Below are 12,891 nucleotides of genomic sequence, written 5' to 3'. Positions count from 1 at the left end.
TCGTGCGAAGTCATAGATATGATGTCGGACATGTAACCTATTTATGGGGGGGGGGGGGTGTTTTGAAACATTTTTATTCATAAAAATAAATCATGAGAACATGAACTTCATCACTGCATTTGCAGGAATTGTAAAATCTTTTTTCTTATTAACTCATGAAGTAGCCTAACGCAATATTTTTACTCTAATAGCTTATCTTTCCCAAAACTGTGGTCCTTGTTCATTTGAGTCAACCTGGGACTTTGAGTTCTGCTGAAGCTGGGAGTTGCCGTCCATCGTACCTGTAGTAACATTCTCATTTGCAGTTTTAGGTTGTTTTTTTTTGTGTTTTTTTGTGACGGTCCTGTAAAATATGATGATATGCTGCTCTGGACCCTTTTCATTGTTCCTAACTAGAGTTTTCGCGCTGAAATATTACATAAATATTTGTACTTGGTGACATTCTGAAAAGCCGTACATGGATCAAAGCTAATGGACAGGATCAGATAAATCAGCCGCAATGTCATCTATTGTCATATATCAGCCTCTGCTGAAACACGGATTGATTGCAAAGTTAAACCATCACAGTAGAAACAGTTTTACTGCTGCTGTTTTACTGCCGCGATTCTGAGATACAGTGAAATGATAGAAAAGACAGATGCATTAATCTGTGTTAGTCAATTCGCCTCATTCGCGTCTACCGCTCCGCGCTAAATCATCTGACTGTCAATCACAGGTCATGCACACACCACAGATCCCACTCCCCCCCTCGCGCTGAGTCGCGCACGTTACAATATCACATATGCATTGCACACGCCTGAAGTTCGCAGGTGTGTTGGATTGTACGACATGTGATGGCGGAGAGAAAATCTACTAACAAGCTTCCAATTCCTCAGTTATTGCTATCTATGGGTAGATTAGCCAGGGCAACCTACCTCTGAGTCCATGGTGTTAATCGATGCTGAAGAGAAGGACACGTTCATAGAAAACATGGTGCACACGCACTGACGAGCACGACCTCGATGGGAGGGTGCTCGCTGGTAGTGGGGGAGGGGCATGAGAGTTGTAAACATTCAAAATTTTGGCTAAGTCGACCCAATCTGCCAGACTTGCCGACTGCAGCTTTAAGTTTAACAGTCTCAGTTCAGCTTGGATTAGGTTTACTTGTGTCATTGATTGGGAACATTTGTTCATGTCGTTTCATGAATGTAGTCGATGGAAGAATGAAGCACCTTCAGACACTTACCAGCCGGCACATGACCGACCTTCAACGTTGAAAAATGGTTGAAATAATGTCAGTTGTTGTTTTAACGTTGAAACAACGTTGAAATAACGTTTAATGCTAAATGGTTGAAAAAGGTTAACAAAACGCTTCTAAATCAACGTTGAAATATGGTTGAATAATGTCAGTTGTTATTTTAACGTTGAAACAACGTTGAAATAACGTTTAATGCTAAATGGTTGAAAAAGGTTAACAAAAACACTTCTAAATCAACGTTGAAATTTTTACAAGATCTGTATGTTGAAACAACGTAATGTTTTCGACAACATACTACAAAAATATCTGCCTTTTAACATTATTATGATAATTAATTAGCATTTAATGACTTTTTATCATAACAGCTCTTCAATATGTTAAAATACAATTATTATCATTATTAACAATAGTTTCACCCTCAAGAGAGCAGTTCAGCAGAAACCTTTTGCCTTATGTGATTTTGTGTGAATTTACCATTTTGTCTGCTTGCCTAACAGTTTACATTGAATTATTACATTTGTATTCACACTGTCATGTCATTTGACCAATTAATTAAATATTACTCTCGGTCGGTGAGCTGCTGCTGCTTGCGTTGATTACTCGGTCAGACCTGGATTATTTTATTTTATTTTTCTGCCTGTTGAATTCTTACATTTTGGGCGAATTTGAGTTGATATGTCAATGAAGAACAAAAGCTGGAATGTGAACGGAGGAAGGGGTCGTACGTGGTCTGTAAAAATACTGGCGATATCAGGTAAGACAACATTTTTCAGTCCTTAACAAGTCTAACGTTTAGGGACACGGTTAAGTTAACGGTCATAGGTTTACTGCAACCTCATAAAATAAATAAGTTATCTCTCTCTGTGTGTGTGTGCGTGTGTGTGTGTGTGTGTGTGTGTGTTTGTACTTGTACTGCTTCACCATTAGCGTAGCGATATTAGCATGTATTTCAATGTAAGTTAACTTAGTACCATCTGACATTGCTGTGTTTTGTTGTTGGTAACGTTAACTTATGTGTTTAATGTTGTCAGCTAACATTAGTTTAAAAACGCATGAGAGGTAAAAAAAAAGTGTGGGAATGAGTAAAGTGGTAAAACCGTCATTTATTCAGTTTACATAACCTCTTCAAACACTGATAACGATATTGAAAATGTATTTGTTTACATTTTTTTTAGATCAAGCAGCATTGGAATAAAATTATTTATCGGGGGAGAACACCCAACAGACCCATTCACCAACTACAGTAAGTCAATTTTACCCACTGTTCGAAAACCTACACTGGGATTAATAGTATTAAGTATGATTTTCATCTTTAAAGTAAGACATTTAACATTACTGATAGAAAGTCTGAGTAACTTTTTGTCTTCTGCTGAAGTGGCTTACTGAAAGTGGATTCATGTCACCTTCATCAGTCCTTTCTTTAATCACTGGAAACCATCAAGGGAAAGACCCTCAAAAATAGGATAAATGCGGCTGCAGGTAAAATTATTTGATGGTTTGATTTTGGTGTACCATTTGGCTTTTTTGTGTGTGCTTCCCTTGCTATGATACACATTTCTGATGGGATTGCCATGCTTTAAGTGTATGTTTACATTTTTAATTATGTAGGCTAATACTAACAGTCTCAAAGATGACAACTCAGTTCATGTTGTGTGAATGTTATAATGGCAAACGTTTTTACATTTTAAATCAATTTTTAAGATTGTTTAAAGGAATGGTAAAAAACATAAACAAATAAAAACTGCTTTTTATGGACTTTTCATTGAATAATTTCTTCTTTCCCCCCTTCAGATTCGCAAAGGATCCAGATGATTACTGGCAATTTGGTGGAGGATTATTCTTTAGCTGCTACATTGCACTATCACTTCTGGTACAGATTCATTGGCCTTTTGTGTTATTTTTTTTATTTTACTTGATTTAATAAATTACTTTTAATTAGTACAATGTATGGTTAGGATTCTGAATTAAAACAGTGTAATGTTCTCCACAAATATTATCAGAAATATATAATTGTTGAAACAATATAAACCTGCATTGAAAGATATAAAGAACAACAGACCACAACCCTCTCAGCTCAACACCACAATTTGTTGATTTCTTCATCTGGTTTAAGGATTAAATCATGACCTTATGATTATAGTAACCGTAACTGACACATGGAGTAATAGTAATTTTTTTACAATTCCACCTTGGGGCTCTGAAGAATTTCTTGTGTAAATGTACATCTGAATACATTAAAATAAGTGTTTTAGAATGGATAGTGTTGTATACTTTGTTTTCTACCCGACAAATTGAACTGTAAAGTGAAAATCTTATACATGATTTATTTTGTATTCAGTGTTTTTGCTTTTATTTATAGGATAGTAGCAGACAGCGGGCACGAAGTGAAGAGGAAGTGATGGCATCGGAATGGACCTCGAGCTGGGACTCTGTCGGAGCACTGCACAAGGCTGTCACATTTTATTGAGAATTTAAAAACTTTTTTTTTACACTTTAAATATTAAATGTTTAATTTAAGGGTTACTGTAATTGAACAAAAACTGTCTTTAAATATTCCATTTAGATGTTTACTTCTACAGGTTTTTAACATTACTTTGAAAACGCTGCAATTTAAAGTTTGAGATGTTTTTCTTTTTTTCCTTTTTTGTATTTTTAGACTTGTTTTTTCAGAATAAAACTTTTTACAATCTTGAGCATGTGTTAACTCATTATTTAATGTGTTTAATTAAGCCATTGCCGCCAGTCATTTAACAGTTAACATTTTTTATTGTGCAGTATGGACAGTTAATCACAAATTCAGTCAGCATTGTCATGACTCATGTTCCAACTGCAAACTAGTTTGTAATTGAATGTACAATTTTCCCATTAGATACTGTGTCTAGGGTAGTATTGCAAATTATGCATAGCAAGTTACATAATTACAGTTGCTTTGATTTTCTGTACAAATGTAATGTCTTCAGAGAGTACAGTGAACAGGAAACTCAATCTATAGTTTATTCAATGTTGAAAAATAAGATATAAGGTATTATTTTTCAACGTTGTTTCGTTTTGCAAAATCAATTCAACCTCAACGTTGCTGCAAGACGGTGAAACAACGTCACGGAATCAACGGTGAAACAACGTCACGAAATCAACGGTGAAACAACGTCACGATTTCAACGTTGAATCGTTTTGCAAAATCGAATCATAATCCAACGTTGATTCAACCTTGGTCCCTGACGTTGATTCAACGTTGAATCAACGTTGAAATGCCGATATGAGCTTATTTACGATTTTTTATCATTCTTGACAAAATTAGAATATATTAAAAGTTTTTTTTTTTTTTTTTTTTGGGTGGGCCTGTTGAAAAGTGGGTGGCGTCTCGCAAGTGTTGATAGGCTATTACTCGTGAGGTGTAACCAATCAGATAGCGCCGTGGGCGGGACATTGAGCAAGTCTGCAGAGTGGTGATTACAGAGAGGCTGCGCAAGCTATATCAGAGCCAGCCAAAGTAGCGCATTTTAAAATAAAATTGCCTTTAATCAAACCACGGATCCGTGATAAGTTTTGTGATCCGTCTCGCCACTAGTGTAGTAGCACTGATCACTTTGAGGGGGGGATAAATTTATCCCCACCGGGGATAAAAATTATTAAGCAGAGGCAGGGATACATTGACCAGAAAGGGGGAAATCCCACGCTAAGTTTACTCAAGTGGAAGAATGTGACTAATAAACTTAGGCCTACTAGCATTATATTTTGAAAAAGAAGTAGATTATCTTAATATCAAAACCTTACATTTTCTCTGGACTCAATGATAAATACATGTCTGACCGTGTCGGACATAAGGTTACATGTCCGACATCATATCTATGACTTCGCACGCAGTGGCGGAGCCAGAGGGGGGTCCGGGGTGGCACTGGACACCCCTGACATGCGATTGGCCACCCCGGGTGCAGTGGCGGTTCTAGAGGGGGGCCAGGGGGGGGGCCAGTGCCCCTGTGACAACAAGCTTGGACCCCCTTGTGGCCCCCCTAAATGTGGAGTGTGAAATAATTTTTACAAAACTATTTTTTGCTATCGTTGTTTTTCACATCCGTTATTAGACAGTGGCAACATGGAACACAAATGTAACGTACCCTAGAGGGACTGCTTAAATCGGATCTGCAGGTTTTTTTCTATTCAGAAGTTGGTGGACGTTTTGCGCGAATATTATAGTTAAAGCAAAGAAGGAAATATAGAGGTGAGTAAAGTTATTAATATGTTGTATTTGTATTAAATGCATTACAGAAGTGTAACGTTAGATCAGCTAATCTTAACCTGGCCGTTTGTTAGTTTGTGGCAGTTTGAAAAAGGATAAAAATGATCAACAAACTCATGGTGCTGAGTATTTTTACTTAAACAGGGATGCAAACAGCGCGCTTTTCTGCGCCTCTTTTTCACGTCAGTTTGGGTGACTTGGGTCTGATTATAATTTCACAAAGTCATCTGAAGCCATTCCATAGCTTAATGTGAGGGACAGAAGTCTATTTACATCATTAAATTAAAGTTTATGGAAACTCGTTTTCCCTCATCTGTCAATCATTCTCCATTCAGTATTCAAACAGCGCGCGCGCCTCGTCCGGTTACAGCAGGATGCATGGTAAAACTCTCTCCAATATGATATATTCACATTATAATGCTTGATCTGTAGATAAAAGGCTGTGGATTTGCATAAAATGACTTTATTTTGTGTATTTGTATTTTATGTTTGTTGCTGTTTTAAAACGACTCGCTACCGTGTGCCTGTTCACACCACAAGGACTAATCGGCATCAAACGCACAATAACTGGAATTTAAAACTTCACTATGTGAAGAAACAAATTATCAATAAACTGTTGGACAGATATAGGCTACACTAGGATTTGTGCGCTCGACATTTCTTCGCTTTGTGCCGTGAACTTTTAACCCTCTGAGGTCTGAGCTGTTTTCTGGGCCCTGGAGGTGTTCTGACATGCTCTGACATTTCTGGTTATTTCTGTTACTTGTGACATTTTCATGGCTAAAGTCTAATTACACTGTATTCAGCACAAACTCTGCTACAATAATATATCAGCAGCATGTATGTAAAAGTTTGTAGTTTTGAGATAATGACATTTATGCGTGGTTTTTGAAAATACAAAAAAAAATTCTCACTGAAATAAGGCCATGAAACCCATACTGATTATTTCTTCACAAGACTTTTGAAAATTGTATGACGTAGCCTAGAATATTTGCTGCAAAACTATGTGAAAATCACCCTGACTGCTCATTCAGATAAGACAATATATTGATTTAAAAATTTTACGACGTGTTTTGTGTGAAAAAGCCTTATGCGAGAGCTCATTAATATGTAAGCTTTTCTCACCTGAGAAAGACAAAGAACCTCCCCTAACGGCCCTATTAGGAGCTATCAGGCCCCTATCATTCTGAGCAACCTTGCACAATACTGTAAATGAGGAGATTTAAAAAATAATGGCTTTTAAATTGTTTGGATTTATTTACAACACAACATAATCCAAAGATACACAACAAATGCCAAAAAAGCACTTCAAAGACAGAGACCTTTGTGCCATTCCTAAAAACATTGTACATACCTTTCATTTCCAAGATTTTCACTTTACCATGTTCACGTACTGAGACTCATGTGAATGTTGAAGTCCTCAGTGGCATCTGGGACCTGAAAAAAAAAAAAGTGAACATACTGATATCAAGAGAAAGGCCTGCATGATTTTGGAAATAAATATTAGATTTTTCTGGTTAAAATTGCTTTTTAAAATTCCTTTTTAAAATTCACAGAATACACACACACACACACGTTTCCAACGATATATAATATAATGAACACCAGGTTTGTTGTGCCTTGTAGGCATAAGGTATATGCGCAGTGCGGATAAAATAATAATAACAATAAATAACCTATAGCAGCCTATAAATCTTCCAAAAGAAGCTAGAGAAAAATATATTGATTATCATGTTACTTCAAATGTTTCCATCCGTTATGATGATATGAAATGAGATAATAATAAAAACATGAAGCCGTTTGGTGCGTTTTGCTTTCATCCAAAATATGATACATTCAAACGCGATCGCTTGCAAAATATGATACATTCAAACGCGATCACTCTCAAATATAAAACATTATGGTTACCATAAACATATCTATGTTTGAGCAGATATCCACAAACACAGTAAACACATATGATACATTCAAACGCGATCGCTTGCAAAATATGATACATTCAAACGCGATCGCTTGCAAAATATGATACATTCAAACGCGATCACTCTCAAATATAAAACATTATGGTTACCATAAACATATCTATGTTTGAGCAGATATCCACAAACACAGTAAACACGGGTCTAAATATTATAATATTCCCCATATATCTAGCAACAGTTCAGCTGCAACGTGACATTTATGCAACAATAACAAACTAGGCTATGTAAGAATTTCTTACCTTATCTTTCTTGTCTTCAAATCGCGTTCTTCTTCTTCTGAGGTAGCCTAAATCCAATGTAAGCTCAGGCACGTCTTTCAAACTCGACGAAAAGTGAAGTGAAGTGTTTTGTTGTTGAGGTAACGAGCGCGTTCGCGTTCCATGTGGAGATTTGCATGTGAATATCTTTTGCGCGAGTAGGCGTGGCCAAATTAACTGTAATGAGCAAGCGTTTGAGAAGCTGGACATCTTGTTGGTTTTATACAAATTACTTAAACAGAGAATATTTGTTTTCGTTTTGAATCCGATCATTTAAAAGTACACACTTAAATGTTTATAAAGGTATATGGCTCATAAATGTGTGACAAGTATTCGCTGAGTTTTGTTTCAGTTTATAGACGTGCTCAAGAAAAAAAAGTTCACCGCGACAGAGAGGCAGAACGCACACCCTGTTTATTTTCTTTATTTTACAAAAGCACAATGTTTTGATTTGATTGTAAGTGGACACATACAAAAGGAGAAATATCACAGATTCTTTTTTTATATTTCTTTTTTCTGTATGACCATAAATGATGGAGTAATTTAAGTTTATAGTGCTACAATGTGGAGAAAATCCGGCAAAACGCGTCGGCGCGTTTGTCGACCTCAGAGGGTTAAATGCGCACTTGTGCAGCGCAGCGCTGCACACTGTGACTCCACGTTGCTTTGAGCACATCATGCTGCACCCGCGATGCGCATACGCGCTTTGTGCGCTCTGTTTTGAAGCGTTTCATATTATCGTGGTTTTTCCTATATTTTTTATACCTAGCCTGCACAATACATTTAAAATAAGCATAATTTAATTGTATATTATATTGTATGCACTAAAGCTGGTGAAAACCTATCTCAGGTCCACAATGTCAGATGACAGATTAAGCAATTTAGGCGTTCTAAGTATTGAGTCAAGGAGGGCAAAGGCCTTAAATCTAGATGAATTTGCTGAAATTTTTTGCAAAAAAACACAAAAATCGTAGAATACAGTTAATGTGACTGATTCTGAATATGTAATGCAAATCTAAAAAATATAATGGAAATGCAAATACATTGTTGAATGATTGTAAACATGGTATTTTGCCTGTTAATGCCTACAGTGCAGTGCAGAAAATGATATGACAACAATAAGGTATAAATGTAACTGGCCCCTCTAACAGTACAACTGGCCCCAGCTTGGCCCCCCCAGTTGAAATGGTCTAGAACCACCACTGCCCGGGTGCCACCCCAAAATTTTATTTGCTACTGGCAGTTGCTGATGCTGATTTAAAAAAAAAAATTACGTTCGCCGGCAGCGCGGCGCGCGCGCAGTTTTCAAACGAACGAGCAGAGGACGAGAGATGGTTGCAAGATACCGAACTTCACCGAATAAGAAAACATCATATTTGAAGTAAGTTTTTAAGGTTTAGCATCAGGGTGGTTTGCTCCGAATAGCCTACATTAGGCCTAATACACGCATATGCAGTACCTTGCCGTGTGTACGTTACAGTATACAAATGTTCTAGCTAATGTGAGGATAGGAGATCAAAACGCAGGCAAAGAAGAGCAGAAACAAGTGATATCATAATGCGATCACTATAGGACTATGAAGCTTTATGGGTGTAGGGTGTTGATGGACTCGATCTACTGTGTTTTGATCATCATTATGAATCTGATCTAGATGTAGTCTTTGATAAAAATGCGATTTTCTCAGCTTTTTGCTCATGTTGCTTTTTATGAAACTTGCCAACATTCAAGTGTTGATAAAAAAAGACGCACAAAGCTAGAATAAAACAATTTTTTGTCTGTTCATTCTTTTGGTATGTTGAGATATTCATACAACAAAATGTTCTGGGGTGCCATGAAATTGTGAAAATTACCAAAAACACCATTTTTTTTATAGGCTACTGCGAGAAAGAGTTAAGATAAAAATGTTGGTAATTGGATGATGATTAGAATATAAATATGATTGGAATCATATTTTAAATTTGTCATATTTTTGAACAGGGTCAATTAAACATGAAAAGAAAGGGAGAGATATCAGAGTACTTTTTAAATAAGCACAAACATAGTCCAGTCATTTTATGAAAAAAGGTTGAACAAATTGCAACAGAAGCAAACTCAAATAATTTTGTATCCTCAATATGTCCTGAGTAAGGAAAAAAAGTCTAGAAGAATCCCATTAGGGGAAAGTTTCGAAAACTGTTTCTGGGGATTCACTTTTTATTTTACCTTTTGTCCTTTGCATTCTCCTTACCATTGTCTCCTGTTCTTCCCTCAGACTCGTCCCCCAGAAACAGTCCCACAGACCCAGTCCCAAACCCAATCTCTTGCTTCTGTTGAGTTTGCTTCTGTTGCAATTTGTTCAAGGTTGACCCCCATTTTGGCTTAAAATGACTAACAGGCAGATCAGGTGCAAACAGACCCCAGCCCTTGCATCACCACTGGCTAGTCAGAGTCAGTGTGGTCAGACTTCAGGACCAGCAACAGGTCAGAGCATCTACCAGACACAGGCAGTCAATCACATACCCAATTCAGGAATTTAAGTTGAGATGATTTTGCCAGATTAAAAGGATAGTTCACCCAAAAATGAACACAAAAAAATAATTATATTTAGAAAGAATAATTATAAATTATTATAAAGAAAGAATTATGTTGTATTAAATCTTCCTAGGATAAGATTTTATATTGATGGGCAATACAATTGTTTACATTTTTCAAGTACAATTAAAAAAACAGTTTTTTTTTTTGTAAATGTGAGTTTTTTTGTAAATAAACGCAGCAGTACATAACAGACACATGCGGTATCTTATCTCCTTGGTGCTTAAGCTTTGTTTTCTGCAAATATTTTGGATGTTCAACACTTATAGACACAAACAGAGTGACCCAATTCCTTCCATAAGCTTTTCCACTGTGTGTGTGTGTGTGTGTACTGTGTACCCCCGAAAGTAGCAGTGGCCACCCCCTGGCCACCCCATGTATAAAACTCTAGTTCCGCCACTGTTCGCACGACGGTGTAATTTACTTCCGGGTAAAGATAGGATCAGTCAAATGAAATACAATAAACGTACAAATAAATATTACAAATTAAAAAACGATCGGAAATGTAGTCCAATTTTCTAATACTATTATTTGATGACAACAATACATTTGGAAAACAAAATACAGCCATATCTGCTTTTTTTCTTTTAAACAAAAAACAAGCTGCACCTTTTTTTAAATTTCATCTTTCATTCCGAAATAGAATAATGAATGAACGAAAAAGTACACGGACCCGGTATGCTACACAACAAACATGTAATTAATTATGAATGCTTATAAAGTGATTTAAACTCAAAACCCCCAAATTAAAATGGACAAGATTAAGGGTCCGTGTACTTTTTGATCATTTCATTTCAACCACAAACGAAAAATGAAAAATCGAGCCAAAATCTCATTTTTCGAATAAAACGAATAAACGAGGTGGTTTTCATTTCTCGTTATTCCATTCCAAACAGGAAATGAAATGATACACGGACCATTAAGATTAGGTTCAAAATATTTCTTTAACTGTCATCGGCCTCAGTACTCAAGTTACCAAGAGCTGTAACAGCGATTGATTTTGTACAATGGAGGCTCACCACAATTTAACAAAATATGTTCCACCATAGGCTACAAGCAATCTTCACTCATGCTGTTGTGAATAAGAAAGAGCTTTGATACTCACTCTTTATTCCATTTGAACAATGTGACGCAGTTCTTTTTGGTAGGCTAAAATGTCCGTCTCCCAACAATGTTAAACTTTAACATTCGATTTGGACTTTGGTCAAAAAGCAACAGTGGAAATAAACCATTGCAGCTTCAGAGGGGAGCTTTCACTAATAAATCTGACTGTCAGTGTTTTACCACAAGGACATAACTAAACTAAATAACCAAAAGTAAAAATCTAAAAGTTGTTTTGTAAATCAATTTAGATTTTTTAAGAGGCTTATCACAGAAATGATTGAAATGATTTGTATTATAAAACTTGCGTAGCTGCTCAGCCACAGAGCCACATAAATTATTGCAATTATTAAAATATTCCTTACTATAATCCTTACTTTGGATTTAAGTATTTATGTCTATTTTTAATTGCTTGTTTTGATGTATTGTTCAGCATACATTAGTATTAATGACTCATTATAGCCAGAAGGGGGCGTTGTTGCATTATTTTCAAATAGGTCTGAAAAGTTGTCTGGCTGCCAGTGTGTGACACCACACACTTAACAATTACTGTATTTCGTACTGTAGGTCTGTACTTCTTATTTAATAACACACAATACACACATAGCCTATGTTGTGTAGTGTGTGTTATTAAATACAAAGTTCTGGCATGAAACTCTAGATGGTGCAGGCTTATAGGTCCTTTTACTCACCTGTTCATAATCACATAGTTATAAGGCGCTCTATAGGGTGCAGCTGAGTGGTTCCTGCCGTATCAATAGCCAATGAGCTCACTGCTCAACCTTCAAATACTTGGATAGCATTTTCCTTAGCAGTGCAGCGCGCTTTCAGAAAGCCTCCACCTTTCCCAGCTCCACCTGTATAGATCTGCTATGGGTAATTTGTGTATGCTATAGTGTACAACATTCATATCGTAGAGCCCAATTAAATCCAGAAATTCTAAATCAAATAAACATCTAAATCAACAGACATCACATTTAAACAAGAAAAACACACTACAATGTGATGTTTCTGCTGATGTAGGGAGATGTGTTACCAATATACATTTTATGGTAAAACTTCAGGTGAGGATTAAATTACTAAGAAATAATTCACAAGAATGTACAGTCTTGTGCACCAAAATACTAAGCAATAAAAATGCACAAAGAATGCACAACTATACAAACTATTTCCGTATCTTAAACATTTTGGCATTTAAAAAAAAAGAGGCCCATTCTGGTATGACATTTTTAAACTAGTTTATACCTTTCTAGTACAGTGGAGAAAATAATTGTTTGATCCCCTGATGATTTTGATGACAAGGAAATTAAGGTAAATTATTATGGTAGGTTTATTTTAACGGATAGAGACAGAATATCAACCAAAAATCCAGAAAAAACACACTATATAAAAGGTTATAAATTGATTAGCATTTGATTGAGTGAAATAAGTATTTGATCCCCTACCAACCAGCAAGAATTCTGCCTCCCACAGATTTGTTATGTGCCGCATGTGAAACACAGATTA

At 36.2% G+C, this 12,891-nt stretch overlaps 1 protein-coding gene and 1 long non-coding RNA gene across 2 annotated transcripts in view; one reads left to right on the top strand and one right to left on the bottom strand.

Annotated features, from left to right (window-relative positions):
- Positions 1 to 11,439, bottom strand: part of LOC311090576 (NACHT, LRR and PYD domains-containing protein 3-like) — a 98,594-nt gene extending 87,155 nt beyond the window's left edge. Inside the window, exon 1 of the mRNA XM_084125932.1 lies at positions 11,390 to 11,439. The gene's annotated coding sequence lies outside the window, so the exon portion shown is untranslated. The remainder of the gene's footprint in view (positions 1 to 11,389) is intronic.
- On the top strand, positions 48 to 9,493 carry LOC311090631. Its single transcript, XR_014607914.1, has 4 exons — positions 48 to 2,480; positions 2,613 to 2,716; positions 3,029 to 3,107; positions 3,597 to 9,493. It is a non-coding gene; the product is annotated as an uncharacterized lncRNA (long non-coding RNA).
- Positions 11,440 to 12,891: the final 1,452 nt, after the last annotated feature.

Source organism: Abramis brama (genome assembly GCF_963993115.1).
Source record: "Abramis brama genome assembly, chromosome: 10".
NCBI classification, from domain to species: Eukaryota; Metazoa; Chordata; class Actinopteri; order Cypriniformes; family Leuciscidae; genus Abramis; species Abramis brama.
This window is presented reverse-complemented; position numbering and strand designations above follow the sequence as displayed.